Raw genomic sequence first — 26,204 nt, 5'->3', positions numbered from 1 at the left:
ATTAAAATTATTTGGAGTATTTTTCTGACATTATCATTTATCTTAAACAAAAACACTTAGTAAAAGAATTTTAGGATATTTATACACATGTAATTTATATTCCTCTAGTGCCTATTTTCCCTACTACCACTAATAGGAGATTAACGCATGCTGGGCGAGTGGATAGGAAATCCCCTTAAGGCATTCACAACTATTCATGTTTACGAATGTCTTTAGGTAGGAGATGAGTTTCATTACCTGAGCATGAGACCACTTACCCTAATGGAACCTCAAATGGCTTGAAGAAATACCAAGTTTAGTTTTAAGGGCAGGATTAGCCTTATCTCACCGGCAGTAATAAATGTGTTGTAGGTTTCCAACCTTGCGTGACTGTAATTGACATAAAAATACTCCTTCGGGTGTCCATCAGATATGGTAAATTCCAAAGATATGAAATTTTTTATTTCAAACTTTCTTATGTTTCTTTTTCTCTAATTTTTAAAGAGTATGGCCAATTGCGGCATTATTCGTTTTCAATTATTCTGTTTTCATAAAAATTTAATTATTAAAATACATAATAGACATTATCTAAAACTCTATGCTATGTATAAGGAAAGTTTTTATTACATAACATATGTGGAATAATTTATGATATAGTAACATTATCATAATCACGATTCAGACTGGTATCCTTGGAGCTATTTGAGTAACATTTTTGAAGATATTATTAGTGGCAATTGGCAGCCATGACTTAATCGTATCGCATGATGTTATTTCTACAATATTGACAGTCCACACATTCGAATTATTCTTAAGGCCTCCGTGTTGTAGACCGTTGGTTGAATGGTTAACGTACTGTTCTCGTATCGTTCTCGTTTCATATCTAGTCTCCAGAGTAAGTCCTTCAGATTATGTGGAAAGTAAATAAAAATACCAAAAAATGATTTACTTTACTGGACACCTTACTGGATTGGTATCATAACCCTTTCGGCGCTCTACACAAAACCACTCGTTACTCCTGATAATGGCTTTCGACATGTCTAGTGATTACAATCATATGTAATGCTTACGTATATACAACGCTCTGAATAGAGTAATCTGATATCTCGTATTTAAAATCTTCACAAAAACTTACTGAGGTCCTTTCGATTTCGATTTAAGTTGGACATTTGTACCAAAAGTTTTCTAGGATGTTTAGTGATAGCTCAATTATTGAACCATAATGAAAAATAATTGTGGAAAAAAGGCTTAGAATGAGGAAAGACTGCATTCACCATTTTCTATGAAATCCTATGATTGGAAAGACATGGGATGCGAAGAATTTTTATGAGTACTTTTTAACTGAAAGTGAGTTATCTGGTCTCGTACAGAGGTGGAGGGTTCCCCTATGGAAAGTCAGTTTATTTATTCCTTAACCAGACAAACTGGCCAGGAGAACACATTTAGCTTACACACAAAAATATATTTTTTGTGTGTAAGCTGAATCTTACACATCTCGCCTAAAAATTCAAACACTAAAATGAACACAAATGAACAATGAAAACGATACAATGAATTTTACTTTTAATAAAGACATAAATAAAAATCTTCAAATGAAACACAAATAATTATTTTTCCTAAACAGTTATAAAATAATTGTATAATTCTCCATAACAACTTTAATGAGATTTATGCTTGTACTGTCGGTCAGTTATGACAGAAAATCGAGGAACAGTGCCAGGCAAATATCATGTCTAGAAGCTAATCGAGCTCTAAACTTTGTCTTTCTTCACACACTGACTAATGTTGAAAATCCAGATTCGCATAAATAAATTGCAGCAGATGGGATTGAGACCAAAAGATCACTTGCCAAAACTGGGTATGGAGCCATTTGGGAACACCAGAATTCATCAAGATGTTAATTTACGAAATTTTACCTTAGCAAAGATTTGCACTGTAACTTGATGCGATCATTCAAATTGGTTTTGTTTGTGTATGACTCCGACAAGCAAAAGTGAAGGCAATGTTTGTGCCTCCTCGACAACCATGTTACTCACTTGAAACTAATATTTTAGAAGGGTGGATTTATTGTAACAGTGTACAGCTAAACGTTCCTCACGCCTCCCCTGGACTCTGTCTGTACCTCCTCAAGGAAGGTATATATCATAGTTTGGAAATCCCTACTTTAAAGGGCTTACCGCTGATTATTATGCTTATTTTCATAGGGATAAATATATATATATATAAATAATGTATATTCGTAATGTTTATGCATATCATCATAATCATCAGTTGCCAGTAGCGAACTAATAGAGGTTCTTTCCAAAATTAATCTGCGTTGGAGATGAATGATCAGACCGAGGTGTACGTAATGCTCATTATCATTTTCTATGGCACACAATAGTTTCAAGATACTGAGGCCCAGTTTCGACCAATAAAGAATCAGGGCTTTCTGAGTTTTTCATGCCGATGGTATATTTCATCACATTTGCTTTGAGGTTCTCCTCGAAAAATTACTTTTGTTCTCGCCTTGTTCGCCGGACTTTGCTCATTTCGAAATAGATTTGTTTTGGAAGGAAAGCAGCAAGCTGAAAGTAGTTCGAGATCGGATAACATTGTCAGTTTCACAGCTAACAAAACACAGTTCTGCCTTATTTCCCGCAAAAAAGAAAAAACCGTTTTCTTCCACTCTAACCTTTGGTAACACTCAAATATCTAGAGAAGATTCGATTTCTCTTCTTAGCTTTATTCGAATATCAAATCTATCTCTTGGCATAAACACGCACTTATTGCATCCAGAAAATTTAACTTTATCTTTGAACAGTTATTAACTCTTTATAAATCACAAATCTACCGAGACGTTTTCTTCACATTTATTTTACCATATTATGAAAAGGAAAAGTGCTAACTTCAATTTCCTTATTTTTGTACAATCATGCAAATATAGTTATCATTAATTGTAATATCACGCAATCAAATTATCCCAAATGAAAATTAAAAATGAATAATAGCAAAACAAAACAAAAGTAGTATGCATTACTATTCGCAAAACCGAAACAGACAGTTCCAAATTTTAATGGATTAATAGTTGAATTATTAATTTTGACTTCCTTAAGTACCGCGTGCTTCTTTGCACCATCCTGCTTAGCGACAGTATCAATTTGTCTAATGACCGAAATGCTCTCCTGTTGATAACAGTGTTGGAGGTTTGTTCGAAGGATCTTTTACAGAACGTCACATTAATTTGTAAACTACTTCGATTTCTTGCAGCGATTCCTCATGCTGTATCTATTTAATCATCAAATAATTCATCATGTTGACCACAAAATTGCTTTTTACTTTTAAAAAATACAATTAGCGCAATGGATGATAAACTAGCTTTGAGGGAGGTCATGCTTGAAATTCTGTTCCTCATCTGAAATGTTAACTAGTTGTTATGAAAAGATATGTTAATTGTAGTCCAAAGTTGTCCTTCGGTTATTCACGAGGATAACGTATGTCCACAGGAATTGGTCAGGTAAACGTGATGTGTCAGTTGTCCAAGATCGAATGACGAATGAAGAGTTAATTGAAGTTTCATTTGTTTTTTGTTTGCATTCCTCTTTTCTCTCGCTTGCCTCGTCTATGTGTGTGTGTGTGTATGCGCGTCTTAAAATACTGTTATACACAGTGCATGTTGGTTGCAAATTTATGAACCAAACAATTTCTTTCAGTAAAGTCCAATAATTATTTAATCATTAAATAAATTAATTGCATAGCAATTCAAAATATATTATACATGTAGGAAAGTTTCAGATAAAATGCACTAAAATTTCTTTGAAGATTAAAGAAAGATTAAAATAACTTTGAAGTTATTTTAATCTTTATATAGAGCAGGAAATTTACGACAGAATTGTAATAAAACTTATATATTCATTTTTATGAATGCAATTTGCCTTTATTTACGCCTACCAAGAACACACAAAGTTACACGTTGAATGTATTCCAACTATTTATTTAGTTACACAATAATCTTCAAGAGAATAAAGCTTGATGTATGCACTTAAACAGTGTCATAATTTATAGTAATGGTCAAATAAGAAAGCCTCTGGTGTATTGCGTACAGAAAAAAAGGAGAGAAAACCAGGTTATGCCAAAGAATAGAGGCAGATGGAATGAAAGAGGCGAAAGTGATGTTTTTTCGATATAGGATAGGGTTAATTCTGGAGCATAGTTTTTAGCAATCTAGACTAGATGCCTTGAACGCCAACAATATATTACGACTGGATGCCTTGTTCATGTCTAAGTTGCCAGGAATATTCTGATTTTTTTTCTTTCAGAAAGCTAGTGATGGCATGGAGCGAAGAGTTCGCAGAGTGGGAAGTACTTTGTAATGGTTATCAGTGCAGGAACTAGAATGGAATAATGATGCCAATAGGTTGATCTTGTCTTTGGGTGATGTTATAATACTACCATCTGGATGTGAGAGCGGTGGAAAAGTCGATGAGCAAAAGTTGGACTAGCCGTTGGAAGGAACCCGAAAACTTGAATTACATTAGAACATGAGGTAAGTTTGTGACAGTTTTGTTCTCAAGCCATTCTCCATATGCAGAATTGTTTGCATAGACTAGGCTTAGATAGCGATCAGAAATTTTGGGTCGAATGAGGGGGGGGGGGTTAAAGCTTAATTCCATCATCATCGTCATCATCAGTAGCGCTAACAGGCACATCCGTCCCATGACTGTCTAAGTATCCTTGGATTTCATAATCATAACTCCGTGATATATGCTTATTGTATTCTTGGCCAGTAAATTGCGTGTATACACTGGCCAGTTTGCATGATTGAGGAACAAAAAAAAAAACATTTCCCGAAGGAAAACTTCTACGCTCCTTATGATATGCTAATTTACCTTCCGTTGAAAAGTTCCTTCTCGTCCTAGACGAAATTCTAACCCAGGTATTTCCAAACAAATGGCTTCATCTATATCGATTGAGCTACGGAGGCTCTGAAAGATTCATTCCAGCGAGAATTATTTCTGATGTTCGGTGTTTTAATCAGAAGAACTGAAGCAGTAATCGATTGGAAAGTAGGAATATAAGTTATGGTGGTCGTCTCATCTGGTAGCCTTGAGATATCGGAGAATAGCTAGATGAATGTTTCCTTCTACAGAGAATTCTCCAAGGATGATGATCTTATTATTTGTATATTTTGACAGCCGAAAATCGCGCTTTAGGAACAGCGAATAGAAGAAAACAGATTGCTTATCGAAATTAGGAGAGCCATATGTGGACAGCAATTAATGAATGCAACATGGTTTGGTACAGAAATTCTGAAATTTTGAACCAAAGCAAATGAAATAGGTTTGATTCGAGGTTTTGAATTTTTCTGATATGGGAGGTTGATGAATGAACAAGTATCGTCCTTGTTGCTAAAGGAATTATCGAAGGTTGGTTTGGGGAACTGATATGAACAATAATCATTTAGTTTCGGTTAGGGATAATAAATGTAGCTTGGAAATGTAGGTAGTAAAACATCGTTCATATTACAACCCTGACCACGAATGTTGGTGTACTAAATATTTGTAAGATTATTAGTTTTGAGGGTTGTAGTTGTTTTTTGTTTCTTTTTATTATTTTTTTCCGATTTTTTATGTAAAAGATTTTTTGTAATCTGCAATAAAACTGTATTTCGTTAAGTTCCACTTCGCTATGTGACGAGAATAGTTAAATAAAGAGTAGGGGCATGAAGAGTAACACACGATGCGTGATTTTGTGGAGATCTCAAAATCACAGTTTTGTGCCTATTAATTAACTGCTCTTGGCTTTAGTATGATATTTTACTTAAGAACAACTACATGATCCTCAAATCATCTTCTTTTAAGAATAATCATATTTCTATGTATGAAACTTTGTTTATTACATAACTGTTTCATCTGCAGCCAATTTCATAGATTTGGCTTCCTTTTCTCCAAGAATATTTATATTGAGGTAATGAACATAAATATATTACATTTAACAATAATAAACAGAGAAAAAAAAGAACACTAAGAGAATTTCAAAAAAAAAAGTGCGAAATCAACAGTTTATGTAACTAAACTCAGTACTATATAACCCTTTGCTTGAAACTATCCAGAATCTAAAATATATTTAATATTTAATTAGGATTGAGACCTACTTGAAGTACTTTAGAAAGACCAATAGTACATCTTCATAAAAATTCACATCTTAATTTTTCAGAACTCATTTGTTTATATATTTGTATAAATTAAATTTGTGTACTTTCATAAATTAAATGTACAGTAAAAGGCACGAAATATCCCCCAAATATTAAAGATCTTTTTATACTTCACTAACTCAAGAGGAATGAAATAAAAGTTAAATCCAAGAACTCGAAAAAACGAACAACAAATATATACTAATTTCATCTTTATCTCTCACGATTATAGATCTACAATCTAACCTTTTTAGTTTTGCGTTTCCTTAGGCGTTTCACCTGCATATTACTCTTAACCTATAGACACGCGGAAGACTTGAGAAAAATAAATAAATAAAAAACTTATTGAAATCAGGTCAGACTACCAGATGACTGTAATAGGTAGGTTCACTAAACTTTCACTGTCGGCTTGCACTGTATAATTTACTTTCAAAATATAAATATAAATATTTTTGCAAGATGGAATTTATATAATTTTAACATTATGTTAAAACAAATTCATATGAAACGGCATAAAATGTAATAGAAATTTTAATATAAGTATCAACTATATTTAATATTCTTAAAAATAATTGCTGAAATATATTTCATTGTTTCAGTGCATATTACATTTTAAGCAAATAGTAATCATTTATTATGCTACATACTCGTATATCGATCGAATATGTAAAATGTTTGATAATTTTACAAAAGAATCCCCGAAACAGTATTCCTCATCTTGGGTATGCTCTAATAGGATTGAATAAATGCAGATTGTTCTTGATCATTTAATACAATTGAACGTGTCTGATTCCAGTCGATTAGAATCGAACCTTTAAGGGTGTTTCTTCTGGTTCAAGCATTATTATAAACGAAAACTGTTGTTACAAGGCTACATTGAACTTTACAGATGTAAAATTTCCTTCACCCAAAACCAGCCAAAACAACACATGAAATTAACTAACGTAATATACTAGCTTTATAGCCTGAGTTGCGTTCGTAATTCAAGCCAAACTGTTCTTATTTACAAAACACTGCAATGGTCAAAACTGTTAATCATACTATTCTTGCAATTAGGATAAGCAACAAAGTCAACATTATTTTCTCCAAAAACAAAAAAAAAAAAAAGGGCAATTTTCTCTCTCTTATTACTCGCAAGAAAAGAATTTACTCTATTCCAACCAACCTTATTACTGATAACACTAATCCATAAACGATAAGTAGTTTTTCTTATTATAAAAATAACATTTTGAGATTTTCTTAGCATAAACATATCAAGTACGTCAACATCCAAAAGCCTGGGGGGTTCGTTTTCCATTCTCACTACTTCCCACCTGACAACGGTTTTCTGTTTATCTATTTACTGCTTCTCAGTTCGCTTCATCTTTTTCAGACTTGTTCACAATCCTCTTCGTAACTTGTTCTAATTTTTCTACATCTTCGTTATTCTGAGCTCGCGTGTCTTGCTTTATTTTTGTTTGTTAACTGTCTCTCACTACTTTTCAGGTTTTCGTTTGTGTGTGTGTATATATATATATTCTTTTGTTGTGTTTCCAAAACACTGCGTTCTAGTCTGAGCTGCTTTACTTCTAAGAGTCTCTCTCTCTCTCTCTCTCCCTCCACTTATGACTCATTTTACTTATATTTCTCCTAGCTTTTGAAAATCAGCTTATAAAACTTTTATGAGGATAATAGTATAGCTCTTTCATTGGTTGGGTTTGTAATGATATCATGGACTGTTGTGGAAAGAACGTCCCTTGATCTTGCCCGATGCTCCAGTTCATCCCACAGATGTTCGTTAGGGTTGAGATCAGGGCTCTGTGAAGTGTGGTGACGTTTATGTCCAAAACGCACGCAGTTACAGCAGCAGCCCTATGACACGGTGCATTGTCTTGCTGAAAGAAACAATAATCACCCTGCCATTACGCCGCCACCTCCGAATTTCATAGTTCGGGTTACACACTCTGGTAAGAGACGTTAACCGGGCATCCGTCCATCTGCTCGGAAGAGAATGTAGCGTGATTTGCGCTTCATAACGTAGCTTTACAAGTTTCCACGTCCAACTGTGCATGCTCTTTGCACCACTGAAGATGACGCTGCATGTTGGTTTGGGTGATGTAGGGCTTGCACATGCGGTCCTACCATGGAAACCCATGTTGTGAGCCCCCAGTTCTGAATGTTTTTGTGCAGATTAATGTTCCAGTCGATGCCTGGAGCTGTGCATTGAACGTGTCAACAGACGAATGGAGGTTTTTTATAGGGGGTGGGGAGAGTCTGGAAAGTTCTGATAAACACTTAGAACGAAAATTATATTAAAGTAACTCTTCTTATGTATCCTAAAAGAAAGAGAACAAATTATTACCGTTTAATGAAACATGGGGATTAAAGAGTTTAAGATACGTTCTTTCTTGTGGTTATATCAGTTGCCTTAATATAATTTTTGTTCTAGGTGTTTATCAAAATTTTCCAGACCCCCCCCCTCCTCTCGTATTATCTTTCGTATCACCCTACAATCACACGTCTGGTTAGTGTCACGGGTCGTTCACTGCGGGTAGCATTTGTAACACCCGCTCTTCTATCTCAGTATGGCATCCCTGATTGCTGAACTGGGATGGCCCAATTTGTCAACGATTTTCCTAATAGATAGACTTGCAACATTGCATCCTATCACAACGCCTTTTTTCTAACTCCATCAGTTCCTTTTTCGCAGTCATTTCACCCTGACACAGTTGCACTGACTTAGAAGCATTATATTTCTCAAATCTATACCGGCTACAAACAAGTGACAAGATACATGGTATGATACAACATGTCTATGGGAGTGCCCGTTGATTTCTTTCCAAGCAGTATATTCTTCGAATATTTAAAAAATCTCAGCAATCATTTCCTTTCTTTTCTTTTCATCTTATTCTTGGTAATGCAGAATTGCTGTAATATAGGCACTGAACATATTAGAAATATAATGAATTAAATTAATATAGTTGTATAATTTGTTATATGTTATAAGGTTTTTAAAATATTTGGTACACCATTAACACTGATAAGTCAAAATGAAGAGCAAACTTCTATTCCCATGATTATTGTTTTAGCGAGAGGAAAACCCTTTCCACATCTATATAATGCTTCCTAATTGGCCTTCCCCTGAATTAAAAAAAAACAAAACAATAATTGTTATTCACGTTCTAGCCTAGGACTCCCTAATTGAAGGGGATAATATAGTTCTTCGGAGTGCAATAAGGAAGTACTCTATGCTTAGAGAGAGAGAGAGAGAGAGAGAGAGATATGCATACTGAGATACAGTATGCTTGGTTCTTAGATCTTATTCTTACCAAGAATAAAATGAAAAGAAAGAAAGGAAATTATTCTGAGATTTTTTAAATATTCGAAGAATACACTACTTGGAAAGAAATTTCTACATTAGGGATGTAGTATACCTAATTTACTAAGGATACTACATCCTTAATAAATTAGTAACTTTTAGTAGGGATGATCAAATTTCGTAAAAAAGTCCAAAAATTCTCTTTCGAGACTGCAATGAAAGAGAATTGAATTATACAGGGGTGTCCACAAATGTTTACCCTTATTATAATATATATGATAACACTTTAGTGGATACTTGAAATGGAACACAAAGTTAGACTTCAATGCATAACATATAGAAAAAAAAAGTAATGAACAACTTCAACATGTGCACTTCGGGAGCCATGGGATTGGACCACCTCAAGACGATTGCGAACATCATGAGACCAATGGAGGGGGGGGGGGACTCCGTCCTATTGAAAGATAACATTTGGTTGCATCTCCTGTAGCTGGGAAATGGCATAATTATTGAGCATGTCTAAGTACACATTTCCATTTCCATTAATTTCTTTTTCAAGAAAGAAGAAAGGGCCAATCACTCGATCGTGCATTAGTCCACACCACACATTGAGTTTTGAACTAGCTCGAATGTGTTCTCTTATGGTATGTGGGTTTTCATATTCCCAGATCCTTACATTGTATGTGTTGACTACTCCACTCACGTGAAATGTTGCCTCATCAGAGAAACAAATACGCTGCAAAAAATTCATTATCCTCATCGATGTGGTTCAAAATGAGGTTAGCAAATTCTTCATGCCTTGAACGACCATCTGGCTTTATCTCCTGGACAATTTGGACTTTGTACGCAAATAATTTCAAACGTTTGCGTACCACTTTGTTGTATGCAAACGTCGGCACTGTAACTGGAGATTTTGTTTCTGCCAGCCCCAGAATAGTGGGCTTTTCCTGTACTGAAGCCATTTTTAAAGAAAATCAGCAGCAGCACTCCTGGTGGCAAAAGAAGTATACTAAAGAAACTTTATGAGTGCCAAAGTTTACCTGCAACAAAATTTATTCAGTTAGTTTCATTGTTAGAATATTATAGTCAGTTGACATGAGGGTAAATATTTGTGGACATCCTGTATTTTAAGTCAAAACAAAATTCATTTTTTATTCATTAGTACAGGAAAATATGTGTAACAGTCTTTTATTAATATTAGAACCACAACAATTATTTAAAAGTGGTTTTATTTCTGGTAAAGGACTTGCATAATTCAGCCATGCCGATTTTGAAAATCTTCAATGTTTTCTTATCACATAGATATTTTCTTAAAGGTATTTTTTAATTCTAGTTTTCCTGAAGTGTCTTCAGGAAGTTCCATGTTTGATCTCAACAGCAGAGTTTCCGAACCACGTAAAAATATATAGGAAATACCAAATAAACAGAATATAGAAAATTAAAAAGAATATGAAAAAATCTTTCGCCACGGTACTAATGTACTATAAATTGACAATCCATCATGAGTAGAAAGCGCAATTGAAAAAAACATGTATGAAAATGATCAAATCATTTTCATACATGACATCCATCAGTAAGCTGAGGTCTGATGTTCACTGATGTATGCACTCTTTCTCCGTATTTTTTGAAAATAAATCCGAGATTCTTTCGATCATACTACAATCGTATTCCGAATTCATTACGAATTTTGGTTATTTCGAACAACAGTATTCTGGTAATTTGAGTCCTAACTCCGTAGGTAGTTTTGTTACTGAAAGAACAGACAATTTATTATATACTGTAGTCGCTAAAGCTTTCGCAATGTTTTATTACGAAGATTTTTAGGAGGTAAAATGACTTTGTTTGGGTCAACCAAAATGCTAAGTATTTTTGAATAAGGGATACTCTTGATGACAACTCTTGATGGCGGTTGCTTTCTGATATGATGTCGACTACATGCATGTCACACCATTCACATACAAAATGAAATTTTGTATAACCGGATTGCTGATACAACATACATGGTCTTTTATCCCTCCTTAAAGTAACCATGACCTCATATTTTATCATTTCTTTTAGACTTCTTTCTAGATTAACCTATAAAAAGTATAATGCAGAAATAGAGAGCATAAGAAAACGTGGCTGAGGGGAATATTTAAGACAGTGGTCATTATTTTCAATATATAATCCAGAATTCTTAAGGAAGTTTCGGGTACACCATCCCAAATGTGAGAACAGTGTTCTAAATTTTGTCAGATTTGATATTTATAAAGTGTTAGGATTTGGGCAGGAGAGAAGTAGTGATTGAACGAAAAAAAAATTCCAAGTTCTCTAAGTCTAGCGACGCTAAGGAAGTAATCTCTATGACAGAATAAGCTAGATGTGAAGCCATTCTAAGAAGAGAAATTGACCTTGAGCTGAAAGCGAAACATTATCAAAAGTAAGAGGAAGTAAAGTAGGATCTTGCTTCCTGCAATACGACAGGACCGTGTTTTTATTCACTAGATTATCTTCAGCCAGTGTGAAGATAGTGAGGGATATCAGCGTTTAAGACATTGGTTATGGAAAATCTTATAGCTTGAATCGCAGTATTTGAAGTGAGGGAGATAGACAAAGCATAGTAAGAAGACCATAAGAGGGTAGCTTGGTAAAAAGATCTCGATGCCAAATGTGATCAATTGCCTTGGAAATATCAAGAGCCACACGAGTTTCTCCAGATCTTTTCGTGGCCTGTCTAAAGGTGAGTAAGGTGTAAGGTTAGCGAGAAGATTTTCTGAAGAACAAGAATGGCAGAATCCGTATTTGTGACTACTAATTAAATAATGGAACTTCAAATAATGAGGAAGCTGGTGGTTGATAACTTCCATCACTATCGAGTGGGAAATAGTTGGGTGGCTGAATTTTATGTCTCTTTAAAGGACAAGAAACAAGTCTTTATTCGACAACATGAAAGAGTAGCAAGATGAGGGCGGCGGGATGATAACTTGATGGCTGACTTTTATGTCCCTTTTTTAGGTACAGGAAGCAAGTCTTTATTCAAAGGCTTGCTTCTATGTTGGATACATGCCAAATGAGCATGACATCTTATATAGACGATACATGATCAGTGTTAATTCTCGAGCATAAGTATTTAGGACAAATCGACTATCTGGACCAAGAAACTTATTAGTGTCAACACCAATTTAGATTATTCTAATGTTCTTCTGGCGAAAATCAGAGGAGGCATGCTGTGAGCTGGACGTGGTATTGTAAGATGTGATCTACCTTGGTTGTGTACACAAGGGCTTGTGGAAATGACTGATGGAACGATGTTTGACATATCTTTAGGAGATGCTATCATTGTTCCAAACCGGATGAGAGAGAGCAAGAGAAACGTGGTAGGGTAAGTTTTCACCAGTAGACTCGGCGATTGATTGGAAGGCTCTAACCATTTCAGCAGGAAGTACGCTTAGTGCATTTAATCTTTATAAAGTCTGCTTTGAACTTTTTCATGGTTTTAAATTGTTGGGCTGTAGAGTAGGCTAAATGAGAAACTGGTGTTTATGACTAGGGCCATTGAATATACGTTGAGTTTTTATGGTCTAGGATTTGCAGTGACAGGATGAATGAGAGCACTCTTTCTAGTATGGATTATTTTAGTTATTTCGTTGAAGTAGGTACTTTGATCGGAAACAGTAATTAGAACATAAAAAAGAGATTTATAGTTCCCGGTGCTCACTCAACCTCACTCTGTAGAAAAGAAACATAACAAGATTATGATCAAGTTCCGAAGAGGAGAGCAAACATTTGCCGTGTGAGTTAACCTGCTTTTACTCCACATGCATGGCAGTGTATGTAGAGTGAGAGATGGTTAAGAAAAGGTTCAGGGCCAAGATGTTGGAATGATTCAATGATGAGAAGATATTCTAGTTTGATTAAAAATTTGCGTTAGATTATGACTAAGAGCAAATGATTTGGCTTCCAGGTATGATAAACTTTGGCAAAGAATGCCTAATATGACAAAAGCACAGGGTTCTCCCCCATTTTAACTGAAAGCTTCATGCATGATGGAGTTGGGAATATCTAGGATAAAATATAGTAGAGGATGCTAGTTAGAGTTCGGTTAGGAACAGCAGATGGAGTTTTGATGCCTATAAATGATGCGGACATACATAATTAATATTTATTAATATTTGTATTAATGCCCAGGAAGTTGTTGGAATAAATGTGGAAGTACTTTTTATTAGATGAAATTTTGGCTATGGTATATCTCCGTTATTTTTTGCGATTTCTGTCATATTTTCCACAGTTATGTTTACATTTTATGAAAGATCTATTATAGCCGCAGTGATACTACTATTTATTTACTTTCATGATTCAGTTATTGCAGGATCCCAGGTGAACTTGTGCTCATACGGAAGATATGTGGCCATATCTTCCGTACACGGAGTGTTCAACTCCCGTTCAAAAGTCGCCTCGACAGTCCTCCCCACATGCTACTATACTGGGACTCCCTCCTTGCAGAGGAAGCAGCAGCAGCAGAATGATTCACCAGCTAATCGGAAACCCTCCAGACGTGTCACCATCGCATTTGATCCGTTGGTATCTAGCATCTGGCCTGGGGAATTTGCTTTACTGCTGTACCCCTCAAATGTGATTCCGGCCATATCTTGACTGTGATCAAATCTGTGCACAGATTTGATCTCCTGGATTTGTTGGGGACCAGGAAGTGGTAGAGAGGATTTAGAGACGAGTGACCAAGATGGCGAAAGGTCTTGGAATACCCCTACGAAGACAGGTTGAAGGTTCGTGGGTTACAAAGTTTAGTTGATAGGTGGAAAAAGTTGGGGGGGGGAAGTATGTGGACCAGGTTTTTTTCTGTGGAGAGTGGTAAGAGTGGAATGGATTTACCAGAACTGGTTGTGAGTTCCCTGACGGTGAATGGATTCAAGGAGAGGTATGATAGGATTCGTGTGTATGATGGTTGATTTGGGTCTCCCGCGATGAGTGTACTCTATGGAAATACCGTAAAATAATAATAGTTGTTATTATTTCTGTTTGGTATCTTCACATTACTGAAGTAAACTTTAAAATTGATACATTCATTCGTTGACCACGTAGATCCATAGATAACCCTTAATGTTTGTATATGTTATATGCAAGCAGACGGTCAAGACAAACGGTTGTACTAATAAGATATACCACTTACGAAATGGGTCATTAATGGAAAAATAATAACTATAGAAAAAATATTCAAGGATGAAACTAATACTTTATTCGACTACCCAGATAAACAAAAAACACAACATTAATACCTATAAGAGATGAACTAATCTTATTCGTGTTTACATTATGATACTCATGGAATTTTTTTTAAAAAAGTGGATATGCAATGCATACAATTAATGTTTACAGTACAGTGTAGAGTATCGAGCATCTGAGGTTAATATACCGTGACATGTAATTTTTAAATGAAGCCTTTTATCAAATTACCTATTAGGGATGTAACAAAGTTACTGCAAGAAAAAAAAAAAAGATGCAAAGTTTAAGTGATTACTAACACTTCTTTATTTATTTATATCACCTATCCCGGAGCTCGTGCTTTCCTTCCCTTCTCCAGCCCTTCCCTTAAACATTATTTTTCTTGCTCCTCACACGAGGGTGCTCCACATGCTAATTTTAAGATAAAGAAGATGTTGTTATTATCTAGGGCAAAATCAGAGACTTAATTGGTACGTTGGGGTATAAATCTGTGGTTAAGCATCACGTCTTGGTAACAGTATCTACCGGACTCAGAATACGATCATTAATCTCTGGCACCAACAGAAAAAAAATTCATATATCATCGCCACTGTAGATAAAGTTTCACTAGGCTTTGGTTAAATTCAGATGCGTGGAATGCCACAAGGCGAATTGTTTTGCTTCTATTTTAACATGCAAAGATAAGGAAACAAACCACAAGGTCGCGCGATAATTTTCAGATATAAAAAAAGAAAGTTACTGCTCCGATATGAACATTATATTACTTATTTTTTATGTGAATGTCATCCATCAAAGGTTGTAAACATACCGTACCTTAGTACAGTGAGTGGGAGAATGGTTAGACAATCTGGAAACTACAATCGAAAATCAAACTTTTTTTCAAGCCACTTTAAACCTCCATTAAGCAGGGCGGTGGTTTCATACGGAACGATGAAATTTTTCTAACACCCAAAAAAAAAAAAAAAAACAACTATGGTGCCTGTTTTAATTCACGATCTGGGAGAAATACACGAATTTTGTAAGTTACTCTAATTAATTTTATTTCCTCGATTCAAACCAAAAACCAAAATCCACCAAGATATTACTTCGTCTCTCTTCCTATCAATGTCCTATCTGGGCCACATAAATTACTATCATAGGAATTAATGTAATGATAGGGCAGTTTGTCTTTACATTTTCTGACAGGATGAATAACAAACCTTACCTGTATGAGACTGGCTAACTCAACTTCAGTTTAATGGTTCTTATAAAGAACTTTGACTAAATTCTGATCCTAGATTGAATTCGAACCAAGTTTTTTAATCAAGGTCGTTACTAACTGAGCTTTGGAGTCTCACTATCCTATCCTATCAGTGGTCCTAACAAGCACTTAAACGCCCACGACCTTTCGAAGTATTCTTGGACTTCGCAACCGTAACTTGAGGATAAGATAGTTAGTGTTAGCTCTATACCTCCCGGAGTGTCATATGTCTGTAGATGCGTGTGTTCATGGGGACGGTTTACCTATTCTGGAGGATGAAAAATCCGAGTTTCCCGGTGGAAAAAACCTCTAGAGTACGCCCACAGATTCGAGACCTTTCGACACTTCTGCGCATGTCAAGAAAACGAATCCATTCCAGTAATAGGATAATCAATCCGTATTGGGGGATGAATTGTTTATTATTACACGTCGTAAAATTAACTTCTCTTCTATGATCATTGTAGTTTTTAAAGTGTTAACCATGTTGCTTGTATAACAGTTGGAAAATTTTACCTATAAAGCACGTGATTTTGCGTATTGGCGACCAATTCGTACGCTCTTCATTTCTTTCTCCCCTTCAACATGAATCGACTGTTCTTGGGAAGTCTCCAAGTGAAGTTCTCTAAAGTGTGGGCATACTATACCTCCGTAGGAGCCGGCTAACCTTTCGACGAAAGAGATCAGATAAAGGTACCTCACGTCAATGACCGGAATCGAACCCAGGTCTTTCCGACCAAAGAGCTTTGTCTACACCTACTGAGCTACAGAAGCTCACGGAGTCTCACTATATTCTTCCTAAATACCGCAGACAACTAAAATTCCAGTGGATGAAGAGTAGTACATTATTGAAATCAGTAGCATTTAAACGCAGACTGCAAATTATCCAATTTCAACCAAAATCAATATAATTATACCCAAAATTCATTAACAGGCATTCAGTGACATTTGTACGGGCATATGCAACATTACCTTATGAAACCTAAAATTGAAATAACTCGCTAACCTTTCAGTGACGATCTGATAAAATTCTAGAAATTTGCTCGCCCTGAACAGATATTCACGCTTGTCATTAATAAAATTTGTTTAACACATCTATAAAATTGCTGGAAAAGATATGACAGAAATATTTTAGACAAAGTAGAGTATAAATAAAAAGGTAAATAACATTAGTGTATTACCAAAATAAAAGCTGCACAGTTTAACTAATTCATTACTATCTAGTTAAATTTCCCGTTAGGTTCACAAGTGATTGACTTATAAATATCTCTAGTATATTAATTAATAATTCGTATATAGTTAGGAACCTTGCAAAAAAATCAAAATATGGATGTCTATATTTAAAAATCAGTAAAAAGATAGTGTATTTAAGTAGACAGGAATATCATGGAAGAAGGAATTCTCTATATATTCTCTGATAAGCACATCTGTAAATTGGGTGAAAACCAAAGATTTATAAATCCCCTGTCGTACGATAGTGTATATAATAATAAAAATAAAAAAGAAAGAAATATTACAAGGGCAACAGAAGATGACACTTACTCTTCCGAAACCTTTCACGAATCAGGTTAATAATCCTGGAGGTACAAGAGGGAAAGGGTTACGAACTAACAGAGAACTTTTAACTGCGGTAAGCGCTGTGTTGAAACGCAAACGTCGGCAGTCAGCGCGAACGTAGAAGTGATACTTCACCCTTTGTTGCAGTTGATAGTAGAACGTGCTCAGGTAGCCGGCAGGTTTTTAATGCAATAGTCCGGCTTCATCCCCAGATAGGTCCGGCAGTCTTAGCCTGCAACCAATAACCAGCTTTTCCTTTCCTCTTGATGATATCACAGTGACGTCACTAACTCAACGTGACACTCTGACCAGCTGAAGATCTCAAAGGAGCGAAGACAACATTACTCGTTTTAATACTACCTATTAAATTATAATGGCAGCTATGGAAGTCAGCGCGCCAGATAGTTAATAGCCCTCCTTACACGAAATACAAGATAAAAAATAAGAAAAAGAAATGCCTACTGAATGATTACCGATACAGCAATAGATACACGAGCATTCGGTAAATATCAGTGTTGTTATTCACGGTATAATTCCGCAGCCTATTATATTTTTAACAGGGATACTATTTTTTCAAAAAAGTCATATAATTTCATATTAAGTACCTCAATCAAGAAAGAATTCTAACGGACACTATAGAGATGATATTAACAATTCATATAATTCTCTATTAAGAACAACCCTCCCCTCTCCTAACATTTACTGAACATGCCATTCCAAATTTCTTTATAATAAAACCTAGAACTCTTCGTGAAGAGAGAACAGCAATCTCGAAAGATAAAATATGCATGCAATTTGGATACATATAAAGCATATACTTAAATATTAGGCTTTCCAATTATTTGTAAATAAAATAGTGGATGACGCTAGTGTAGTGATGTGGGGAAACGATACGTTTTTCAAATATGAAGTTTAAGTCAATATGATTAAAAAAAAATACATTATTTTTATTCTTATCAAACTGCACCAAACAAAAAGGGAAAGAAATTGCCCTGAAATACGCTGATGATAATTCAATGCTCTTAAAAAGAGAATCGGAAAAAATGTCGATGTTCAACACATCATTTCGATTTTTAAAAGTTCTCATCGTTATCATTGTGGCCTGCCATGACAAAGAATTTGCATTATCCCGGTGCCACAGCTTCGAATCTCTTTCTGGTCTACATATTATAACAGAAAAAGTATTGACTCTCTTCCTACTTGACGCTCACGTATGAACGACTGCCAACGTTAGATGACCTTGGAAACCGTTCGCCTCACTCATATACGGTAATAACATGTAGATGTTATATAAGTTAAGTATGAAGTCTTCATTGAAAATAAAGACGTAAAAGAATTGAGCCTAGATACTGGTGATCATATCAAGTGGAACTTAGGTCAATTTTTGCAGAAATAGAATAAAAAATAGTTTCACGGGATAAACTGCTATACAACTATGTATCATCTCATTGAATATTTCGTACTATCCTTTAATGACTACTGTTGGTTATGTTCTGCTATTTGTGTCAAGTAAATAAATAAATAAAATGTAACAAGGATAACAGCAACAACTTCTCAAGTGCATGAACTCAGCTGGCAGTGATATAAATATGTGAGAAGTGTCTGTTGGTGTTTCATGCTTTTCGGACATGAATAACATTAATCCCTTTGCTCGTCTTGAAGATCTTCTTTTTTTTTTTTGTGGCAATTACCTACATTATTAGGGATCATTTTTTGTTTGATCCCTTTATGTTAAATCTGATCTGTTGCATTTTAATTAGTAAGCTGTTATGAGAATGTTATACAAGGATTTACCGAAATCTAAATGCAGTAAACCCAATCGTATCCCTTAATGTTTTTACACCTGGCGATTCTTAACAAAAAAGTAACCAGATTTATCGTAATTAATCACCCTGCCTCCCTTAAAGAAATCCAATTTCTTTCCCCGTAGTGATCAAATGCATCAGTGGTATTCCTACTTAAAGCTCCCATCACCTTATCAATAACACTAATGATACAATAGTATATAATCCATGTTATGCAATGAATCACCCCCTGAGAACTAGAATAACCTTTGCAAACTTCTAATTAAAAACACGAGCACCGTTTATGCGATCCACTGATGATGATTAACAGTGGATTGATTAAGAGGGAGAACCTTATCAATTATCAGATCACAAAAGATAATATTTCCTGTATTACGTCATAGGTAAATTGCTGATTCAAGCAGCATTTCTTTTTTCTAAGTGTTCTCATCTGACACGAAAAATATTATTGCTCTTCAAGAGAACTACAGATTACAGAATCATTCTCGATGAGCTCATTATGTTTTTTTACATATTCCTTTTAAGTCCTGCATATATAAAGCTTTTTTTTTTTGGATTAAACTTAACATTCCAGCCTGTAATTGAAATGTATATTTTCATTCTTTAAGTAACAATTCAGTTAGCTCTTTTCAAGATAGCCTTCTTCAAATTCAATCAATGATGCTTCCCAATTATCAGCTCTCCCCTTATTTTTAATTCATTCTGTCAAACTCCAAACGACCTCTTTGGGTAATTAATATGATCCGACACTAATTACTCTGAGGGTAGAAATTCGAGATTCTGGTCCATTTATTAGATACGAGTACACTATTTACGATAACAATTGGGCAGTTTCTCCAAAACTTTTCTTATCAGTTGTTTCGTATTTACAGTCAATACTTCCATATTGATCCCATATTAATAATATTTTAGCTGAAGTTGTTGTACAGTTAAAGCAACTAAGCCTGGAATACTGAATCTAGGCTTCTAAAGCCACAATGTTTCAAACTCTTCCCATTTCCCAGAATAAGAATTCAATATATCATCCATCTTATAATCGAAATGTAGCTTAATAAAATGGCACACCCCTTCCTCTCTTCCATATTTAGTCTTTTTGACAGGATTATAATTACTACAGGGTGTCCCAAAATTCACGCAATAAGTAATTTTGATAGAAAACACAGATTTTTAATTAAAAATTGAAATTTCTTATTGATTCATAAAGTATACAGCATAGGGGTTATGCATGGAATAGCATATCAGGTAAATGACCTCCACGGCTTTGTTGGCACATACGCACTCTTTTGTCGAAATTTTCCATGACCGTTTTGCATAAATGTGGCTGAATTTCGTTGATACAGCGCTCAATTTCCTCCTTCAAGGCGTGGGCTTGTTGGCATAAACCTTAGACTTCAAAAAACCCCAAAGAAAAAAGTCCAACGGCGTTAAGTCACATGATCTGGGCGGCCAATTCTGATCACCAAAACGGGAAATTACACGACCAGGAAATGACTCATGCAGTAATTGAATTGTTTCTCGGGCTGTATGGCATGTGGTACTGTCTTGTTAAAACTACATGTCGTACACATCCATATCTTGCAATTTAGGCACAAAAAAAAGGATTATCATGTCGCGATAGCGAGCACCATTAACTGCTATTGCCTTACCAGCCGCATTTTCGAAGAAGAATGGACCGATGATGCCTCCAGCCCAAAATCCGCACCAAACAGTGACACATTGTGGATGCATTTGTTTCTCAACAATCACTCGTGGATTTTCTGAACCCCAAATGCGACAATTTTGTCGATTAACGAAGCCATCAAGATGAAAATGAGCCTCATCGCAGAAGATGATTTTTTTTCGAAAAATAAGCGTCCACTTGTTGTTTTTCCATAATCCATTCAACGAACTCTCTTCGCTTTGTGTGTGGTCATTTTTAATAACCATGAACTGTCAGCTTTCACGCTGTCTTTTTTTTCTCGTTGGCAACACTTTATCGCACAAATGGCGCTAAATTTAAATCTTGCGTGAATTTTGGGACACCCTGTAAATCTACGTCAGGTACATTTTACTTAGTTAAGCTACAATTCCTAAATCTTCATGTGCAGCTTAATCTTTCCAGTTAATACTTTAAAATATATGTGTTTATTCTTTAAACAAGCACGTACATTAGAATATAACATAGTTAAAACATATTAATATCGAAATTTCGCTTCCGTTGTGACATACTTCTAAACATTGCGATATTGGTCATGGGTCTGAATTGTCTCATCTAGAATGCGAGAAATCTTTTTATAAATGCTTTTCAGCTGAATTTGAATTAGCCAATTTCATATGAAGAAAAAAAAGGTCTTTTACCTGGCAAAATCTCTGGTTTTTCACTTCAGGTCAATTGCATACATCTCTTTTGACTTCGTTCTAAATATTTTAAATACATTCAGAATTTTATGGCTTTACTCAGTTAAATGGATCCATTGGTAATTAAACAGATATCATTGCAAATGAGTTCTATAAGTTACTTAACTGACAATCATGTACCGTCATAGCCTAAATAAAACCCAATTTTTTATGTCGTTCCCATGTGAAATGTTCAAAAGTATATGGAACATTTTAGTAATGAATGGGATGAAGATTTACAATTAGGAAAACTTCAATGTAGAAACTAAACACGGACCCTTTTAAGCTTCCAATAAGGTAGATAGGTTTCAGGGCAATTAAAATCATTTGCTACTTGAAATATTCATGTTACAGTCAGATTTGAATCGATGCCTATAGATTGGAAACTGAGAAGCCATCCTCTTGGGCAAGGAGGAGGACGGGGGCATTTAGCTGCCTTCCATAGGTTCCTTACTTTGAAACTCATTATATTAATAAAATTAACCTTTCTAACTCTTCCCCTAACAACTAATATATGTACTAAAATATCCTCCTATAATCGTTTAGATAATTGTGATTTAAACCAGCTAATCTTTCTATCATAAACTCCTCCGATTTGTTTTTCAGTTTCATTACAAATAGCAATATTGAGATCACGTACAATAACTTCAGACAAACATACTCGGTGACATTCTTATGATGTAACCTATATAAAGTGTTCTCGACCTCTCTTACCATAGAATTGTCAAAGATGTTAATGTCAGCGTTCTCAGTGAAAAACTGTGTCTAACGTAAATCAAGCAAGGGATCCTGCTTATCAAAAATCTCCCTTCTCATTCAATTCATCGGCCAAATTCAATTATTTCCACCGAAATATGGCTGCAACTATTTAATAGGAGAAAAATGTAACTATGGCCACTTTTAACCTTAGAATTGTTAGCTTGTACTAAATCAGACAATTAGATAATTTGGCAGCAGTGCCTCTATATTAAGTTTTACTTAATAGTTGATGTACATTAGCTATTTAGTAAACTTAATAATGGTGCACTACCTATTACATTAAATAAAATAGTGCCGGCATAGTTGTTTGAACGTAATGCTTTCCAACCCACATGCAGTGTGGTTCAAACCCCACTGTGGTATGCTGGCTTGTGAATTTCTTTGTCACCGAAAGCCGAGTTTATGATCGCCGATGGTTCTGAAGGAACTGGAACGGTAGTGAGGTTGTGATCCTAAATCCTGAGTCATATTGTTGTTATTATTCTGTTCTGTTCTATGCCGGCCTGGTTGACCGAGTGGTTAGCGTATCTGCTCTCCAACCAAAAGGTTGCAGGTTCGAATCCCGCCATGGGCATGGACGTTTGTGATTGTCTGTGAAAATACAATTGGTGGTGGTCGGCGGTAGATGGCGTTGGTTCGTTGTAATTGGTTGTAAACTTCCCTCAAAGGGAAGTTGTAAACTTCCCTCAATGAGTCGTTGGACTCCATGGAGGTGTCACGTAATAATAATATTCCATTCGAATATTATTATTTTTTCATTTGGTTATGCTATAAACTTTCACGATCTGTCTCTAATCCAGAGGATATGAGTAATAAGGTGTTACACATTTTGCCTACTTGTGTATGGGTAATATATGACTTTTGCGTTATTTCAACGTTGGCAGCTCTTCAGGATCTGGCCCCCACTGATGAGACTTCAATAAAGGTCGAAACCAGTCGGGATAGTGGCTCTTCCCATAATGCATTGCATTATACAACACATTTGAAAGGGTGTGTGTGTGTGTGTATTTCATTATAGGATACTAAGGCAACTGATGTGAAGTCATTAGCCTCTATATACAAGTAGCCCAGTCATGAAGATACTTCATGCGCAAACATTATTTGTTTACACTTGGATAAAAGATTAAACCAAGAATATACTTTCCTGGCATCTTTAACATACTACAGTTATCGTCTAAGTTTTAATCGTTACACTTTTCAACGTTGCACTGTTATTCCCAATCATGCTCCGATACATTCAAACTATGTCGGAGCGTTGTTGGGAAAGCCTATCCAAAATATTTGTTTCACATCTCGTCTCTGTATCTTTTTCTCTTTTTATCATCCACAGACATCCATTAAACCACTCCGATATCATTAATGTAACTCATACAATAAGTTCTAAATCAGACTACTGTGACACAGCGCTAGTCACTCTCCTCTTTTGGTACATTACTCTCCCATATCGAACCCGTTTGCCACAAGTAAAATACTTGTCATACTGCAACTGCGAAGGTCTTTTCGAAATCTATATTAGTACAGTTGGTTGATGAAGCAGACCAATATTTGCCTTCCTTTCATTCTTTAGGACCTTCTGTATGGTATATTTATAAAGCAGCTCAATCGCAGCATTAAGTGCTTTCTTATTCACATAAAGTTTCCTAAACACTCGAATGCCTTGATACACAATACACCTACGACCCCACTCCTCATCTCAACAATGCACACGACTCTACCGCAATAAATATCTTAATAAAAAATTCTCCTTCGCTACTGCAAATGCATTTTAATCAGCGGTTAGCTGACTGTCATTCATTCCCATCAACTACTATTTTCCTCCTATGCGGATTTTTCATTTTACTAGCTGCCTATCGAAAGAAAGCTGCAGAAGTTTTTTGATAGACTAAGTGCCAGTTGTAGTGAGTGTGCTTTCTCTCCTTAATCAAACTGTCACTTTTCTGGACTTCCCTCTGCTTTCTCTCCTTAATCAACCTGTCAATTTTCTAACCTCCCTTTATATTCTTCACGTATCTGATTAGTAGTTTAGCGGTTATACTGCTTCTATAACATGTTCTTTTAGATTGCTTACGTAATTTCATTCATCCATTATGCATCTGCTTGATTTATCCACCTAATCCATCGTGTACATTCTGACATGCAGTTGCTATTGTATTTTCGACTTCCCTCCAACCAGTGCTCATCTTTTTTCCCACTCAAATCCTCATTCCACACCACTGGGCCAAGCTGCATCCTGAGCATTGCACAGTCACCAGTGATTACCTCATGACTTTCATAGATTCAGCGCTTCATTCACAATCATATTCTCTGGTGCTCTAATCAATCGGGATCTTAGCGCACCTTCTGTTATTTCCTGCCGTCTATATTTCCATAAATTATCCACAAACATCATTATTATTCCTTGTAATTTGCATAACCATCATGGCTATGCAAATTACAAGGATGTTATAACGACATCTCATCAAACATTTCATCCTTTAGATCCCTATATCAACTATACAACCAGCATACCCCCCCCTCCCTCCACTCTTACTCAAGCACTTCCACTTTTGTTTGCAGGCGCAATTATGCTACTGTTATCAAGAGAATTTCCCCATTCCCTTCTTGGTAATATCGCGCTTTTCTTAGCGGAAAGTGACGTGTCGCGAATTCTATTGCAATATGTTTCTCATCCTCATCCTTATCCAATCCAATCATGTTGCATTTAATCAAAGATTATCGAGATAACAAGCGAATAATCAGGTCAAATTCGTCATCCTTTTTCCTACTGTCCCTTGCATTTGTAATCAAACAGAATATAATTTTGAGGACTATAACAAGTCCAACTTTTGGTACGTCTCAGCAACAGCTGCTTAAGATAACTCAATCTTTCTTTTAAATTACAACTTTTCTGGTTTTTTCTCGAGATGAAAATGATTTCTATACATCCTAGGCCAGCCTATCTTCTTCTTTACTATTCCCTGATATAGATTCACTTTAGCCAAATGGATTATTGATAATCCAATTGGCTAAATTATTCGATTATTACTCGTATCACGTGACACCTCCAAGGAATCCAAAGACTCATCGAGGGAGGGAAACTGCTCTACAGCTCTCCGTCTCCACCGCTCAATCCACCAATCGCAATTACCATCATCGTCATAATCATCATCATCTACACCAACCGCAACCACCATCATCATCATCTACACCAGTGGTCGGGTACCTTTTTGAACCAAAGAGCCATTCTACCAAAAAAATTAATTAAAACAAAATTTTGGGAGCGCAACTTCAATTCGATTTTTTCTGGTAACTCAAAGGTTGCAGTTAGTTCAAACTTAGGTAAATTTGTTTTTAATTCAGTACTTCCAGGTATCAAATACCCACTTTTATGTTTGCATATAAATTTTTTATATGTTCAATAAATAAAACAACATTAAGTTTGATTAAGTTTTTAATCACAAACATGTTTATGTAAGTATTGCAAAAAATTTAGAATTTGTATTACAAAAATAATTAGTCTGAACAAAAATACAATATTATGTATTTTAATAGTTATTTGATTGTTTTAATTTAAAATTCACTAATGAGACTTTTGATTTTGCATCTTCTCAACCAATTTACTTAAATCTGGATTGTATGTCGTGCACTTTAGTAGTAAGTCGGCTTTCAAACTTTTATCAGTCAATTTGTTCGTATACTTATTTTTAATGTAATTCATTGAAGAGAAAAATTGTTACCAATTGTAAGATGAACCGAAAAGAGTCAAAACCACAAAAGCAAGTTGCCTGGCATTTGAATAATTAGTTGGAAAGAATTCCAACA

At 35.3% G+C, this 26,204-nt stretch overlaps 1 long non-coding RNA gene across 1 annotated transcript in view; it reads right to left on the bottom strand.

The window, feature by feature from the left end:
- LOC150107496 (uncharacterized) overlaps positions 1-17,518 on the bottom strand; it is a 99,718-nt gene extending 82,200 nt beyond the window's left edge. Inside the window, exon 1 of the long non-coding RNA XR_016548227.1 lies at positions 17,449-17,518. This is a non-coding gene — a long non-coding RNA (uncharacterized LOC150107496). The remainder of the gene's footprint in view (positions 1-17,448) is intronic.
- Positions 17,519-26,204: the final 8,686 nt, after the last annotated feature.

This window comes from Typopeltis vanoorti, chromosome 4, assembly GCF_054136105.1.
Source record: "Typopeltis vanoorti isolate ZY-2024b chromosome 4, IOZ_Tvanoo_1.0, whole genome shotgun sequence".
Classification (NCBI taxonomy): Eukaryota; Metazoa; Arthropoda; class Arachnida; order Uropygi; family Thelyphonidae; genus Typopeltis; species Typopeltis vanoorti.
Note: the sequence above shows the minus strand (reverse complement) of the source record. Positions and strands in the feature narration are given on the sequence as shown.